Consider the following 10,560-nt stretch of genomic DNA (forward strand, 5'->3'; position numbering starts at 1 on the left):
TGGGAGCTCTGCTCATTAATAAAGGTGGGGTTTTGGAAGGGATAATAGCAATCTAACTAAATAAAAAGGTTACCCTGGTGTTGGACACATAATGAACCTCTAACCTATTTCTGTCCTTCTTTCCCCCACTGAATGAAACTAGTCCACAGCCCACCATTCACACCCTCAGCTGTAGTGTGACAGATGTGCAGACCATTAATATCTGCTACTCATTCCAAGTCATTAAACTGAAACTCTGCACAGGAGTGTAAGCTATCACCAGGGGACCTGTGGGATGGGGGGTTAGTTCATTTTGCTGGAAGAGTCATTCTTATTAGAGACATAGTCGGGAGGAAGGAGTTCACATCCTGACTGGAGTTACACCAGTCTTGCAAAATGCTTGTGAAAATTTACCATCCAAGGCACAAGTTCTCTATGCTGCCCCTTTACCAGGATGGAAATTTCACTGGCCTGTCAAATATAATGACATACCCCAGGTGAACAGGCAATTAGAATATAAAACACTTTTTTAAAAAAACTGTAAAATTAGAGAGCAGCCAGAACTGAAATGTTCCAGTGTCCAGGGGAAGGGGGAGATCCAAGATTTTGGTTTGGTCCATTAGAAATAGACTCCGATAGCAAAGTTCAGGTCAGGAACACCAATAGTGCATTGCTAAATGCCTCTATAAAAAGCTGAATGGATGAGTTTGGGTGCAGTGTGAACTTCCTTCAAAGTCTGAGGTGTTCTGATCCAGGTGCTGTAGGTGGATTAAGTGATCTCTGTGCCATTTTGTTAACTTCAGAAAACAACCACTACAGTGAACACTAACTGGCACCTCTCTGGGCAGTTTTATGGGAGGCCAAGGATGGAATGAATGTGGAGACTGAACTGCCTGCGGCACAAACCCTATGCATTGCAGAGCTCAGCTCTGTGGGAGACCCTAACAGGGCATCACACATGAGAGGCTGGGCATGTGTAGGTTAGGAGCCAGGTTAATTTCCACTGTGTGGATGTTCCTATCCTCACCTTATGGTGAAAGGAGAGGGAACAGCAGCGGCTACATAGCAACCCATCCACCCAAAGCCCGGTCAGCTACTAAGGCTAAAGTGCTGAGCTGAATTTGCCCCATAATCACAGCCTATCTTTTAAGCAAAAGTCCCATACCATTAGAATGGGAATAGATGCTCACAGCCATCTTCCACAAACCCCGGCATTATGGCACCCCTCTGCTTTGGGCATCAGAATTCTCTGTTCGTCATTTAAAGGCAACTAGCTTAGCTAATTCTATCAGGGCTGAATTTGTAGGCCTTATATGCCATGAATTCATAGCATTTTTGTAGACTGCATGACATTCCAACAACTGGCTGACTTTATAATGTTGCAAGTGGGTGAGTTTTTGCTCACTCTCTTGCAATCTCTCTGTAAGCAATGCAAGCAGAAGCAGGGCAAGTGTCACAGGCAATATTCAGTGGCAATTCCGGAAACTTTGCTGCTCAGAAGAGGCACTCAGCCAGCAGAGGGGAAAGAGAAAGGCTCATAGCTGTGAGCTTGCACACTTTGTAACAAAAATGCTACTGATGAGGCAGAGAGAGAAATCTGGAGAGGTGACTTTGGGGGGTCACAGAAGACTAGTTTTTGCCAACAAACATGAACACTCACAATCAGATTGTGGCCTCATGCCATTCACTGTTTTATGTGCTATCTCATCAAAATATTTGAATTTTCAATGGCTGGTTTAAAGGCCTACTTGTTGCAATATTATATATCAAACTCCTACAGGTTTTGAATTGTACAGATACAAAAGAAGGGTATTGAGGAAAGCTGGCATTAAGAATTTATATTGTTCTCGATTAACATTTTCCTTCATTCTAAAAATTGTCAAGTGGCTGAAGGTCACTGAGCAACATGGCAAAACTGATGACAGACGTGTGGCCAAAAAAAAAAAATCACTGGAAAATGAAAATCCTTCATTGTCCAGATTAGAAGGTCACAAATTGCCATTTTAGATTGCCTATTCTAAAGGAGTCCCACCCCGCTTAAGGTGTCAGCTCTTCAAAAAGAAGTATTGTAAATATCGCTGCCATTTACATGATGTCATTTGTGAAGGACTCTGCTGATGTAAAGGTTATTACCCATTTATAAACATACGCTATTGTAATCATTAGCACCCTTTGTTCCTCAAAGGATATTTTGTTCAATGGAGTTACATTCAAAACCAACAGGATTTTCTGTAGTCCAGTATTAAAGACGCTGTCAACTTAATTTTGGCCCAACATTTATATAAAACCAATAGACATGACAGGTTTTTTTTTATATATATATGCATTTAAAATATATATCCTGATGGAAACAGCCGGTTTAAATAAGCACTTCCTTGCAGGATTTGAAATCCACTCCTGTCGCACTAGGAACCCAAAAGCAAAATTGACTGTAAACAAAAAAGTAGCTGATTTCATTTCCCAGGCTGAACAAAATGAGAAAAGTAAACAGCACACATAAGTAGTGGCATGAACATTAGCTATTTTGAATTATTTCACGTTTAATAATCAAGAGAGGCACTAGTAATAAGTTTACAAGATATGCTTTTTAAATTGACAGTATCCTATTAATAAGGTTTTACGTTGGTAGAGAAGAATCCAGAAGCTCTTGTCAAATTATGTAATTCACTCTGTGTTTGTGTGTGTATGTGGTGGGGTCTTTCTGATGATTCCTTAAGAACTGAGGTCCTGTTTGCTCTGTATGGTCAGTGATGATCCCATGGCACTTTTTATAAGAGCAGAAGTTTTTCCCAGTGACCAAGGCAGAAAAATTCCCATCACAAACTAAGTTATAGTGTGTATTTCATGCCATTGGCTGCACTTCAATGGCTTTTCATGTATATTATTTGTAAGACACTTTTGGATTTTTCAGAATGAAAGGGGCTACAAAAATGTACAAGGATTCATATTACTTTACATACTATGGACCGGTTCCCACTGGAGTCAGTGTCAGAACCTCCCAATGACTGCAGTGGAAGCAGGCCTCAACCCTTTTTACAGGGATCACGTCACTCACTTCTGGATAGCACACAGCAACCATCTGAACCAGCACCCACCCACAGAGGCGACGTGCAGAATAGGTTCTCTAGCTGAAAATGCAAAGAGCATTTTAGATGTGTGGAATATAATTTTACACATGAGAATTCCTCCAACACGCTATTACAGAACGGGATCTTTCAGAGCACAGTTCATCAGCATCTTGGTGGTATGAACCATCAAAAACAATGATATATTGGTTCACTACTGACTCATAACAAGCTGCGTCCTTCTTATTATTAACCATGTTTATTACAATAGTGCCTAAAGATCAATCTCAAATGGGACCCCATCATGATAGGTACTGTAGAGGGCCTCTGCCCCAAAGAGCTTATAATCTAAAGAGACAAGACAGACACAGCGTGGGGGAAAGGATAGAACACACGAGCAGAGTGAACAATGTGATGGCAGCAAATGGCATGTTAGTGTCAAGATTTGTTTATTTATTTATTTGGTTGGGGGTGGGTTTACTTAGGAGGTGATCAGCTGAATGGAAAGAAAAGGATGGGAAGAGAGTGAGGGGGACAGGGCAGGGGAGAAGAGGGTAGGAGGACAGGTGTGGCATGAATCTGAGATGAAGAGATTGTGAAGGGCGGGGAGGGAGAGGGTTGGTGCAAGCAGCCAATCAATACGGGGCACAGAAAGACCAGTCAAAACTGGAGAAAGTTCTCCAAGTGTCCAGAGGTCCCTGCTTTGGCTGCCTCCTGAATTACCCAGAGTATCATCTTCAACATCTTGGTTTTCCTTGGAAGTCTTCCATGCAGGTATAAGCCAAACCATGACTGGCTTAGGGTGTGATCCAAACCCCATTAAAGACAATGAAAAGACTTCTATTCACTTTGAATCAGCTTGGATCAGGCCCTTAGTTTATGAGACTGTTGTATGGCTGTCCTTAATAGTATGGAATTTTTAATGGATTTTAAAGTATTTTGTTCATTGTTTCTCTACAAGGTACCTCAATAATACAATATTTATATGCATAGGAAACATGACTGATTCAGGATACTGCACATTTAAATGCTGCTCTTCCTACTTTTCCCTTTAGAAACACACTTACAAAGCTGTAATCAGCAGCAAGTGAACCGGATCATATAAAATAAGAACCACTGTCATCTGAACCCACTGAGAACCCAAATTTTCCTAACAGGTTAAAGATCATATATTTTTAAAAATCATTTAAAAATGTTCAGTCTTTGTTACCGATAGCACCTTGTGTTATTCCAGGTGACTCTTTTACAACACATTTGCTTTTCACCATTAATAATGTGTTGTAATGAGGAAAGTGAAGCTGATCAGCTCTTCACATTGTCCAGGCTGATTAAAGTGAGTTTCACTTTCTAGTTCTCATGCCCTAGTGCTATGCTGTGATGTCTGGGATGTGGATTTGCTGGAGAAATCATGTGTTCACAAGATTTCCAGACAATTTCTGAAAACTAGGGAGGTTTGGATAGTTTATATCAACGTGGGATAAACATCTGTGTCCCCCAGAACAGAATCCAAACACTGTGATTTTCATGGTCTCTCTGTCACCATCTATAACATTTGGATGGTGAGAATATTCTATGCAGGTTCCTCCCTTTAGCAGGGTAAAATTGATTCCAAGCTCTGTAGGTGCCAACAGGACAGAGTGCAATGACTGTATCTTTGTGCTTTCTGAATTAAATCAACTAGTCTTCAGAAACACTTCAGTCGGCTGTTTCTACGGACTTTTCCATGGCACTTGTGGTATCTGAGTACCGCACGTATATGAAAAGTTTTATCCTTGCAACATTCCTATAAGGCAGGGGAGTATTATTCTCATTTTACAGATGGGGAACAAGGGCACAGAGAGGTTAAGTGATCTACCAAAGGTCATAGAGAATGTCTGTGGCAAAGCCAGATCTTCTGAGTCCCATTAGGCAAAAGACCATCCTTTGGAAGACAGATAAATATTTTAATTACACCTTGTCTGTACAGGGAAGTTGCACCAGGTTAACTTAAATTGTTTTTTAAGCTGATGTCGTTAAACCATTGCAAAAAACTGTGTGGACTCTCTTATTTCAGTTCACGAGTGGTATATTTCAGGTTAGCTGAAACCTGTTCCTAAATAAGAGTGCCCACGTGGTCTTTGGTGTCAGCTTAAGTCTACAGTTTGAATTCACACCTTCAGTTACACTGGTGCAACTTTCTCATGTGGAATAGCCCTGAGACATGGACCTGAGCTGAAAAGTTCAGATCTGGATCTGGATCTGATCTGTGAAATTCAAAGGTATTCAGATGTGGGGATTTTGAACCACCCAGTGATAAACAAAAGAGCTTCAAAGTACAGATCTGTAGCAAGCCCATCTCTAATTTTCATAATATTAATATTCTCAGTACAACTATCCTGTCAAAAGGTATTTTTAAGAACACTAGAGGTTTTTTGACCAATTGTATGGGGTTTTGGTTTTTTTACTAAAGAAGCAGTTTAATTGGTTTGAATTCCTTCAGGGTCGATTCAGAACACAGCGACATAGAGGATTATACCCATAGTACTTATGTTACTTTTCTCCACAATAAACATTATGAGTGAGTTAGCTGAGAGTCTGTACTTATAGCTGTAACCTACTATTGACATGTGTATAAGTTACAAGAGGAGGACCTCTATCCAGTTACTATGTAATGTTCTATCAGTGAAATTTTTAGGATTTTTGAACAGTGTACTCTGTATATGGCAACTGCTGGTTAGTGTTTGCCTATTCTTCACTGCCTAAGGACTCTGGTTTTGTCTTAAGGGTCCGCGTAAGGTCAACTTCCCACCCCCCAGCAGTGTCATAGAAAACTATGCTGAAGGTGGAGGAAATGCCTCCCTTTACTAAGCAGCCAGTGTTGATAAAACAGCTCTCTGTTAGAATAGCTTTCTGGGCAAACAGTGAGAAGGTTTACTCATTCAAACAAAGTTAAGAGTGAGCAAATTCTCTTAAAGATGTACCTCTGTCTGAAATCTTTGTTTCATTTTCAGTTACTTGATAGAAAGTACAGATAAAGACAAGTAAGACCTTCCTCCAGAAAGCCTCTGTGCTTGTGACAATGTTTCTTTTGTGTATAACAGAGGAGCATTAAAAAATATCTTCACTATTGTATTAACGTCCTGGGAGAAAACATGTGATGAGAAAAAATAAACAACCATTGTTTAAGACTTTTTTACATATACAAGTTACCATTGTTTTCTTATTCTTTCTGAAAGAAGGACAGCACAAAAAATATAAACTCTTCATCCTGACCTAGTTTCAATGAATTTGATACCAATGTGTCGTTTTGGGGAAAGTGATCAAAGGTAAACGGTGGCTAAGGAACTGTATGATTTGAAAACATGTGATTGCTATTACAGCATGAAAGCTGTAGATCATTTTACTACAGCTACTATTTGTTTGTTCATTCTTCTTTAGAATTGTGGATGGTATCCAGACAAATCTTTCATTAAGCACTAACAATACACTTGTACGTTAATAAAATAAGATTGTGGAGACAGAAGGCCCTGACTGGGAAGACAGGATCCAATTTCCATATGCCCACTGAATGCTGAAGGAGTTTTTATCTAAACTTCAGGGCAGCTTGGAACCATCTTTCCCAAGCAGATCTGAATCAAATATTGAATCAGAACCCTTTAAACTTTGGATCTAGACACAGGTAAAGAACCTGTGCCAGGGAACTACACCCCCAATGTCTCCATAGATGGGATCTCTGAAGTGGGTTCCTACAAAGGAATGCAGAAGGAAGGAAGTGGATGTGCCACACATAAACAGTGACATAGCCAGGAGGGGTCTGTTCACAGCACATGGTTGCATAAAGCAGAAGAGCATGGGGTTGGCGGAGTCCACTACTTCCACTCCAGCAGTAGCCAGCAGCAGGCCAGGCTTCACCTTTCTGCCATATTCAGGATTGCATGCTCCATCTCTTCTGAATTAGGTTATAGTTTTGTGGCAGCACAGCCGTTGCACTCAGGCTTTGTTTTTCTCCAAGGACTGAGCCCTCTCTAAAATGATTTAAGCTAAATGGTGTTCAGCAGAACTATGTGGAAGGCTGCCCTGTTCTCTCTTTGTGGGCCAAATCCTTAAATGCCATACAACACATAAGTAAGCAGGCTCATCCATAGCCTGGGAATGGGGGGCACCGAATCCTTCCCTGGGCCATGATACTTTCGGGAGACATTTCATGGCTGCTGCTTCAGCCTTGGGGCTGAAGTGGTATCTGTAACCCCTGCCTTCCCCTTTTGCTGTGTGCATGCGTGGGTGCACGGGCCTGTGGATCCATGTGGTTGCAGTTACAATAGCATGTTTTCACTACTTCCTTGCTCAATTCAGACCTCAAATCCCCCTCCACATTTCTATAAAGTCAATTTGGCACACTCGGTACAGAATTCTGTGCACACTCTCCAGTATCACAGCAGTTCTGCCACCTTAAGGGCCTTTCTCAACCCTGGGAGAAGTTTAGGATTTTGCATATTTTTTGATTGAATAGGTTGTTATGGGCCCCTCCCCACGTGTAACATTTTCCCTGACAAGCAGAGCCCTAAACACCTACCTGTTTAATCAAAATATAGCCACTGTTGAAAAAACCAACACAGACCCCTGGAAACTTCATCATATTCAAGAAGCAGAAGATAATTCTGGAAAGTAGCAGTTAAAATGAGTTAGTGCCTTCAACCACAGTGAAAGCCATAAACAAACCATTTTTGCCCCTCACTGAGGCAACAATTCAGCATCTATCCCTGTGCTCAGTACATACTGAACTGGAGGCTTACATGTTAGTGCAGCGTCAAAGTTTTTATGAATAAAGGTTGTGTGCAGCACTTTCCATTTCTTTGCTTTGTCTGTCACAAGTGACGGCTGTTCTTGACAGAAGGGAACTACTATTTGCATAGAACATCTTGCTTATTCTAACACATAAGCAGCCTCCTTATGTCGTGAGACAAAAAGCATCACAACTGTTATAAATCTTCTGAAACAAGGATCAGTGTGAAAGCCAATGGATATAATTATCTAGTGTATGAACCTTAACTACATAAGCAACATGACCACGTCATACAGAGACAGAGCACGCCAAAAATCCTGGAACTTCACAGAAGTTTGAATCTGGATTGGTGTTGAGATCTGTGTTCTATGGCTCAGACTTGTCTCCAAGGATTGTCTGAATATACCGAATTACAGTGGTGTTACTGTGTGATTGGTCCTCAGAATAAGCTGTGATATATCACTGTGTAACTTGGATATTAACTCATGCTGCTAATTTAGATAGATACACTAAGAGTGAAAATGAAATTTAGCCTTGTTTATTTCGTGAAGGACAGATGCCCATACTGATTTCTTTAAATCTATAAACAGGCTTTGATACCACTGCCTACCAGATTTTGTTGAATCGGCTGTGGACTCTCAAATTAGTGGACAGGATTGCCTTTGAGTGTTTCTGTTCTAGTGTTCCAGAAAGAGCCCAGAGAGTGGTAGGCAGTAATTGCTCATTTGTCCCGAGGGGCAGATATGGTTCCACAGGATTCTATTCCTTCAGCTCAGCTTTGAGGACTCTAAGGTAAGTAAGCTGTTCAGGTATTGCTCTCTCTCATCAAATCCGGGTGGAATGCTATCTTTGATCTCCAGCATGTGGAGGAGATAGGAGCTTGGGTGAGAGCAGCCTTCAACAGAGTTGATCAATTACTGTTAAAAAGACTTATCTGAAATGGATGGCAAAGTATTACCATGACTTCAAACATTCCTCTTAGATAGGACTTGGAGTTAGGCATGATGGCCTCAGTAGCTAGCACTGCTTGAAAGCCCTCGCTTGTTGAATTCCACAGGGATCAGTATTGTTCCCTCCTTTTCTCCAATCCCTACATGAGACCATGCGGAGAGACTGGAAGGCACACTGGACAACTTATCCCAAAAACAGGCTGACCAAACCCAGCTTTGCATCTCCTGCTCAAAAGACGCCATCAGCTTTGTCAAAGATAGCACAACGCTTGCAACAGATCAGTCCTGGTTCAAACTGAACCCAAGTGAGACTGAGGCAATGCCAGAGGGAAGGGAAAACACCACAGAGCTAGCCGAGATGCTGACCTGTTCCTCCATTGAGGGCATCTGCCCATTATTCATTAGCATGGTGTGAAGTTCTCACTCATAGCTGAGTGGATACCCAGGTAACAAATGTGGTTAAAAATGCCTTATTCTGCTTCCAACTTGTCTGGAGACTCAGCCCCTTACTGCCAGAGGAGATGCTAATAACAGAGATCCATGTATTCGTCAGCTCCAGAGAGAATTCCTATCTCTCAATGTAGCTTGGGATGAAGGAGAAGGTAGCAATACAAGAATTCTAAATTGTGCAGAATGGAGCAATCTGTCTCCTTACAGGGGAAAAACACCCTGGACACAGCCCAAGAGTGCTCAGCACCTTCTGCTAACTCCCACTTTATTTCTGATGCCAACTCAAGGCCTTGAACAAGTAGGGTCCAGGCTACCTCAGAGACCCACTAGCCATTCACAACCCACCGAGACAACTGCACTCCAATGGGGCAATGCAGCTAATTATACCTAGGAGGCCTTTGACTATAGAATGACCTACCTGAGAAGAGATTATGCAGCCCTGTCAGCCATTTGCAGAGCACTTTGCACAACACTAAGGATTATTACAAAAGCCTTCCTGCAACGACTGAACACAAGAAATTGCAGCTACAACAAACCACCTCCCAGTAACATATGCTGAGGAGCTAGGGGAGAAAGAGTAAAGTCCATGATAGACAACACTTTGTAAGTACTAATGTCTGTGTTTGGTGACTGGACACTCCACCTGATGACCGCTCTTGAAATAATTTAGATTTGAGACTGGTTGAGGCTCAGTCTAGGTAATGTTTGCAGGCTGAGGGAAACTGTATAGCAAAATGGTGCCTGCCCTCTGACCAAGTGAGCCTGCCCTCTTTGTCAATGAGGGTCACAAATTTCAGGGCACTTTTGGATGCCAGATTACACCTGTATTTGGCATGATGACTGCAAATGTTTGGCTCTTACATGGATATTGCTGAGGTGACCTGTGCCTTTGTGAACTCCAGACTGCCTTACTGTTACCTGTCTACATCAGTCTACCCTGGAAGGCCACTCAGATGCACAGCTACTGCGGAATGCAGACCCTCCTCGCTTTGCTGCACTACCTTCAGTGAGCGCATTACATTAGTGCTCCAAAGAGTGAGTTGTCTCCCTGTTTGCTTTAGGTGTTGATATTGCTCTTTGAGAGAAAGAGTTTTAAAAGCTGCCTTGCTTTTCTGCATCTGCAAATGGTGGGCACAGTTTTGCACTTGCCATTATTTGTTGATTGAATTACTCTCACTCAGGCATCTAAGTGCCTTTTCTGTGGCAGCAGTTGGGTAACAGGAAATGGCATCCATTTCATTCAGTTCTTTGTACTCTCAAAACTGAGAGGACAAAAAGAGAAGCAGGACTGAGGTCCGTTCAGACACAAAATTCAGACCCTCTAGCCCTATATGGTTGAAATCATAGATAACTT

Source organism: Natator depressus, chromosome 2 (assembly GCF_965152275.1).
Source record: "Natator depressus isolate rNatDep1 chromosome 2, rNatDep2.hap1, whole genome shotgun sequence".
Lineage (NCBI taxonomy): Eukaryota > Metazoa > Chordata > Testudines > Cheloniidae > Natator > Natator depressus.